Here is a 7631-nt window from a genome sequence, read left to right on the forward strand (position 1 = left end):
TAACAATACATCGGGAGAGCTTGTTAGCAACTCTAGGGTTGTTTCTCCTACTTGAACAATTAAGTTGATTAATGAACTAATGGAATAAGCTGGATAAAATTAAGTGAAATCAATTTCCCTAGTAGTTTAATTCCCTGATTTCTTTTCACCTAAATTTTGTGCTTGATCCCTTTCTGTTTTCACTTTAAATTTTATTTCCTTTATAGCAATTCTCTCTTATTATAGTCTAAATAATAATAGGTTAACATAATTTTGGTAATTGATATACAATCCCTGTGGATACGATATTCTCTTACTCTATATTACTTGTTACGATTTCGTACACTTGCGAAAATCACCCTTCAAGTTTTTGGTGCCGTTGCCGGGGATTGGCGTGTCAATATCAATACGAATTACCCTATTGTTAATTTAGACACTCTATTATTTTTATTTAATTTTCTTTTAAGAACTATTCCAGGTGTTTTATGCAAAGAAGATCAAGGAAGACTGAACCTCTAATATTTGATCCAAAAATTGAAAGAACCTTTTGTAGGCCCAACGCTGCACGAAAAGCACGAGAAATAAAACTCGAACAACAAGCAAACATGGTCAACGAAAACGAAGATGAAAACAAAAACGAGAACATAGTTGGACCACCACTTCAACATCCGGTCCGTACCTTAAGGGATTACACAACACCTAATCTAAATGGGACAACCTCAAGTATTACCAGACCTAGGGTAGAAGCTAATAACTTTGAGATTAAACCTGCAATTATCCAAATGCTCTCTACCTCGATCCAATATGGGGGTTTGCCTAGTGAAGATCCTAATGCTCACATCACCAATTTTCTGGAAATTTGTGACACATTCAAACAAAATGGTGTTTCTGAAGATGCAATCAAGCTAAGACTTTTCCCTTTTACTCTTAGGGATAAAGCAAGGTCTTGGTTACAATCGTGTCTCGCTGGGAGCTTCACAACATGGGATGAATTAGCTCAAAAGTTTCTAGCTAAATTCTTTCCATCCTTAAAACCACCAAGTTGCGCAATGAGATAATGACATTTGCTCATCATGATCAAGAGAGCCTGTATGAAGCTTGGGAAAGATTCAAGGACTTGTTAAGAAAGTGCCCACATCATAGTTTGCCCAAGTGGCTACAGGTACAAACTTTCTATAATGCATTATCTCCTAACATCAAAATTACTCTAGATGCAGCTGCAGGTGGATCCTTTGAAAAGAAGGGAATTGATGAAGCATATGAGTTAATAGAAGAGATGGCAAGCAATAGCCATTACCAAAACAATTCCGAAAGAAGAAGAACCGCAGGAGTCTATGAAATAGACGCTATTATAGCACTTAATGCCAAGGTAGATAACATGGTAAGGAAATTGGACATGTTAACTACTAATCCTGTAAATTCTGTTATGCAAGTTTGTGATAGGTGCAATGGACAACATGGAATTGGAGAATGCATCATGGACTCTTTAAATCCACAAACTTTGGAGCAAGTGAACTATGTGATGAATCAAGGAAGAAAGAATTACCCTTATTCAAATTCATATGATAGCAGGTTAAGGAATCATCCCAATCTATCTTATGGTAATCCTAACAATGCCTTGAACACACCACCAGGTTTCCACCCTCCAGAAAAGAAATCCCATGATGACCTCCTCACTGCTCTTTCTAAATCACACATGGAGTTCATGAACGAAACCAGAGAGAACCATAAAATCCAGCAGGCTGCAATAAGAAATTTGGAGATTCAGCTAGGGCAATTTGCAAACATGATGGCATCTCGACCTCAAGGTACGTTGCCTAGCAATACTGAAAAGAATCCAAAAGAACAAGTGTAGGCTATCACCTTGAGAAGTGGCAAACAATTAGATGAACCACCAAGGAAAGAAAAGGAAGAAAAAGAACAACCAAAGGTGCCTATCATTGACTTAGAAGAATAGGAAAAGGTAAAACCCTATGTTCCCCCTGTTCCCCTTCCACAAAGATTAAAAAAGGCATAAGACGACAAGAGCTTCCTCAAATTTCTGGACGTATTTAAGAAGCTTCAAATCAATATTCCTTTTGCTGAAGCTCTTGCTCAAATGCCTAGCTATGCTAAATTCCTAAAAGATATCCTGAGCAAGAAACGAAAAATTGATGATCAAGGAACGGTAATGTTAACGGAGGAGTGCAGTGCAATTATCCAAAACAAATTACCTCCAAAGTTAAAAGATCCAGGAAGTTTTTCTATCCCTTGTAACATTGGTAATCTTGACTTTGAAAAGGCTTTGGTAGATCTAGCTGCTAGCATTAATCTTATGTCCTATGAAGTTTTTAAGATGCTAAGTATGGGAGAGCTCAAACCAACAAGGATTTCTCTGCAATTGGCAGATTGTTCAATTAAATATCCTAGAGGGATTGTAGAATACGTGCTTGTAAAGGTAGGTACATTCATCTTTCCTGTTGATTTTGTTATTCTTGACATTGATGAAGACAGGGAAGGATCTCTAATCCTTGGAAGACCTTTTCTTGCAACCGCAAGAGCATTGATTGATGTCTATGAGGGTAAGTTGACTCTAAGAATTGGACAGGAAGAGATTGTCTTTGATGTACTTAAATCTTGTAAACTTCCTATGGACTATGGAGATTGTTTTCGAATTGATGTTATTGATGAATGTGTGGAAAACACTTTGCATGTCGAGAGTAACATTAATGAATCAAGCATCTTGAATGAAAAAGAAAAGGAACCACCTAAACATGAACTGAAACAACTTCCATCTCATTTAAAACATGCATTCTTAGGTGAGGACCATTCTTTTCCTGTTATTATTTCTTCTCACTTAACGCTTGATCAAGAGGAAAGGTTGTTCCAGGTTCTACGAAGGCACAAGAAAGCATTAGGGTGGTCTATCTCGGATCTACAAGGAATAAGCCCAAGTGTATGCATGCATAAAATCTTGATGGAAGAAGACTACAAACCTTCAATCGAGCACCAAAGGTGATTGAACCCGAACATGAAGGAGGTAGTCAAGGCTGAAATTATCAAACTTCTGGATGCCGATATCATTTATCCAATTTCTGACAGTAATTGGGTAAGTCTTGTCCAAGTTGTTCCAAAGAAAGGAGGTATGACTGTTATCTCTAATGAAAACAATGAATTAATTCCCACAAGAACAGTCACAGGTTGGCGTGTGTGCATAGATTATAGAAAATTAAATAAAGCAACACGCAAGGACCATTTTCCCCTACCCTTTATTGATCAAATGCTTGAAAGACTTGCAGGTTATCCTTTTTATTGTTTCTTAGATGGCTATTCAGGATACTTTCAAATACCTATAGCTCCTAAAGACCAAGAGAAAACTACTTTCACTTGTCCTTATGGTACTTTTGCCTACAGGAGAATGCCTTTTGGCCTATGCAATGCACCTGCAACCTTCCAAAGGTGTATGATGTCCATCTTTTCTGATATGGTGGAAAAATTTATTGAAATATTCATGGATGACTTTTCTGTGTTTGGTTCTTCTTTCGATGCATGCCTTCATAATTTATCTTTAGTAATGCAACGATGTGAAGACACTAACCTTGTGTTAAATTGGGAAAAGTGTCACTTCATGGTTAGTGAAGGTATTGTCTGAGGACATAAAATCTCTCAAAAAGGGATTGAAGTAGACAAGGCAAAAATTGAGGTAATTGAAAAACTACCTCCTCCTAACACAGTTAAAGGTATAAGAAGTTTTCTTGGGCATGCAGGGTTTTACAGGAGATTCATAAAAGACTTCTCAAAAATCACTAAACCTCTTTGCAACTTATTAGTTAAAGATGTTCCTTTTAATTTTGACAAAGAGTGTTTAGATGCTTTTAACAGGTTGAAGAAGGAGTTAATCTCAGCCCCTATCATCACTACACCAGATTGGACTTTACCCTTTGAGCTCATGTGTGATGCTAGTGATCATGCTGTTGGAGCTGTTCTTGGACAAAGAAAGGACAAGAAGTTGCATGTTATTTATTATGCCAGTCGCACATTAAATGATGCGCAACTAAATTATGCAACTACGGAAAAAGAATTGCTAGCTATTGTTTTTGCTTTTGACAAATTCAGGGCATATCTAATTGGAGCTAAAACAATAGTCTACACAGATCACTCAGCCATCAAATACTTGCTGGAAAAGAAAGATGCAAAATCGAGACTCATTCGTTGGGTTCTTCTATTGCAAGAATTTGACCTAGAAATTCGCGACAAAAAGGGGATCGAGAACCTCGTAGCTGACCATCTTTCCAGGCTTGAATTGGGGGAAGAAGATACGAGCGAGCTACAAATCAATGAAAGCTTCCCCCATGAGCAGCTTCTACTGGTGGCAAATGCTCAAACCCCCTGGTATGCTGACATAGTTAATTATCTTGTTTACAAAATTCCTCCTCCCAATTTTTCTTTCCAACAAAGGAAAAAGTTTTTTCATGATATCAAATTCTACTATTGGGAGGAGCCCTTTTTGTTCAAGTATTGCAGTGATCAGCTATTCAGGAGATGTATACCGGAAACTGAAATGGAAAGTGTCCTTAAATTCTGCCATTCAATGGAATGTGGAGGTCACTTTGGAGCAAACAAGACAGCTGCACGTATATTAAAAAGTGGATTGTATTGGCCTTGTCTATTTAAAGATGCTTTTAACTATGTTCATCTCTGTGATCATTGTCAAAGGTTAGGTAACATTTTGAAGAGACATGAGATGCCCTTAAACAGCATCCTTGAGGTCGAAATCTTCGACGTATGGGGTCTGGACTTCATGGGACCTTTTCCACCATCATACTCTAATCAATACATTCTAGTGGTGGTGGATTATGTGTCAAAGTGGGTAAAGGCTGTTGCTCTTCCAAATAATGATGCCAAAAGTGTGATGAACTTCATCAAGAAAAATATTTTTACAAGGCATGGCACTCCCAGGGTAATAATCACGGACGGAGGTAAGCATTTTTGTAATAGATATTTAGACTCCCTTCTCGCAAAATATGGTGTTACTCATCGTGTAGGTACTCCCTATCATCCTCAAATAAGTGGACAAGTAGAGGTCACTAACAGAGAAATCAAAAAGATCCTAGAAACCACTGTTGGACAATCAAGGAAGGATTGGTCCAAAAAGCTAGACGATGCTCTATGGGCCTACAGAACGGCGTTCAAGACACCTATAGGTATGTCTCCATATCGCATGGTGTACGGTAAGGCCTGTCATCTTCCTGTCGAGTTAGAACATAAGGCTTTTTGGGCCATTCAAATTCTTAACTTTAATACAAAGGAAGTTGGTCAAAAGCGATTGCTACAGCTAAACATGATGGATGAAATGCGCCTCCATGCTTATGAAAGTGCCAAAATATACAAAGATCGCACCAAACAATGGCACGATAAGCGCATTATCATGAGGGATCTAAAGGTAGGCCAGCAAGTGTTGCTCTATAACTCTAGGCTCTGGTTATTCCCTGGTAAGTTGTGCTCTAGATGGTCCGGACCATTCACGATCAAGGAAATCTTTCCTCATGGAGCAATTGAAATAGTGGATGGTAAGTCAAATCGAAGTTTCAAGGTAAATGCTCAACGTTTGAGAATTTATCACAGTAACAACTTTGAGCCCATCAAGAGCACAATTGGTCTCGTTTAGCCTAAACTAGGTTAAGTGCGTCGAACTTAACGACGTTAAACAAAAGTGCTTGTGGGAGACAACCCATATAATTTTCTTATTATATTTTCGTTCCATTTACTTCTTTTATTTTCTGTTTCATTATTTGCAACATTCCCAAATTTTCTCCATAATTGTTCTTTTGTTTTAGTTAGAGTTTTTGTAGGAAAAAGTGAAAATCCAGAAACGAGCACGCCAGTGCCATGGGGTGAGGATCCAGCACGCCAGGCGTGCCTCGCAACACGCCCGTGCATTTTTTAAAGGTGGTGACACTTGAGAGTCAGAGAAGAGCACGCCCTAGCCGTGCCCCTCAACACGCCCGTGCCATAGAAAAGGGAAAAATTCACTTGAAAGGTCAGAGAAAAGCACGCCCAAGGCGTGCCATATAACACGCCCGTGCTGTCCACAGGAAATTTTTTAACTTGAGAGTCAGAGAAGAGCACGCCCCAGCCGTGCCCCGTAGCACGCCCGTGCTAACTGCGCGAAAATTTTCAACCCAAGGGTCAGAGAGAAGCACGCCCTAGGCGTGCTTGGAAGCACGCCCGTGCCAGGTATGCCCTTTCTTTTATTTTGCAGGTCAAAAGAAAGCACACCCAGGTCGTGTTTCGAAGCACGGCCGTGCCACGATCAGACCCTCGTATTAATTGGCGCCCCTATTTAAAGAGCACGCCTTCAACCACCTCATTTCCCATCTAGCACGCCCTAGCCGTCACCCCTTCTCTCTCAAATTTTCTCTCTTCTTCTCCCTTTTCTCTCAAATCAAACACTCTCCACACAAAATTTTCATATAATCAACTCCAACCATGCCTCCTAGATACAAACGCAGCAGACCCGCATCCTCCGTTGCTGCTCAAAAATGCCCAACTGCGCGATCCTCCATGGCTCCTCAACCTCCTTCACCACCTGCACTTCCATTCGAGTTTGCCTCATCCGAGCAACAAGAAAGGTACACAAAACTAACCCTTTGGCCTATTTTACCAAATCGATTCATTGATGAGGCTGCTTTAGCACAAGTGGGTCTTAGAGATATTGTGTTAGAACCTCTTAGATGGATAGGGTGGGGGGAATTTCTTGATATGAAGGACTTAGTATATGCACCATTAACTCTAGAATTTCTAAGTTCTTATTCCTCTTTTATCCGGTTTTTACCTACATCTCCCCCGAGCAAGATTCGCTTTAGGCTTCTTAGTCGAGATTTTGAACTGTCAGTGAATGAGATTAGCCAAATTTTCGGCTTTCCCACAGAAAATAGTCAGATACAAGTACCTAGTGATTTTAATGCACGTAATGCTTGGAACCATTTTACTGATGAAGTGAATTATAATCCTAGGTATTCAAAAGCCTCTAAATTGAAAAATCCTGGCCTTAGATACGTGCATAAATTCTTATCTAATACTATCTTTGGAAGGAGCGAAAGTGATGGGGTTCTGAGTTTAAATGAGTTATACTTCTTATGGGCCATTGAAAGAGGAATTCTACTCAATGTTGGGTATTGGTTGTGCCAAAAATTTGCAAGGGTAGCTAGAGCCGACAAAGGGGCAGTAATGAGAGAGTGTTTTGTGACCCGAATTGCTAGATATTTAAAGGTTTGGAACCCGGCTAGGCCAATCTATGATAGTGTAGGAGGGGGACGTGGTACCCGACTGGATTTAGATGTTATGATCCACATGAAATTGATCGAAAAAGTCGGGGATGCGTATCGAATAGTAGGTGCTCCAGAGGATGCTTCTGATGATGCAGGAGCCGAGACCGCAGGCGGTGCTAACATGGAGGAGGATAACCCTCCCCCTTTTACCTCTTCTTTTGGTGCAGGTACATCTGGCGCTGGTCCATCATTCCAAGGCACGTCCAACATGTCAAATGATGAAGTCCTTGCAAGGATGATGTCTCGAATGGACCTTTTTGACACGCGCCTTAATGGGATGGAAACAATGATCGCAGACCGTTTCCAGTCTATTGAAATTATGAACGGTAGCCTTGATTCTAG

At 39.9% G+C, this 7631-nt stretch overlaps 1 non-coding gene across 1 annotated transcript; it reads right to left on the reverse strand.

Moving 5' to 3' along the window:
• Positions 1 to 1018: 1018 nt before the first annotated feature.
• Positions 1019 to 1125, reverse strand: LOC149494638 (small nucleolar RNA R71). The gene has a single exon (XR_016321951.1). It is a non-coding gene; the product is annotated as a small nucleolar RNA R71 (small nucleolar RNA).
• Positions 1126 to 7631: the final 6506 nt, after the last annotated feature.

This window comes from Jatropha curcas, chromosome 7 (genome assembly GCF_041381405.1).
Source record: "Jatropha curcas cultivar XTBG-Jc1 chromosome 7, XTBG_Jcur_1.0, whole genome shotgun sequence".
NCBI lineage: Eukaryota > Viridiplantae > Streptophyta > Magnoliopsida > Malpighiales > Euphorbiaceae > Jatropha > Jatropha curcas.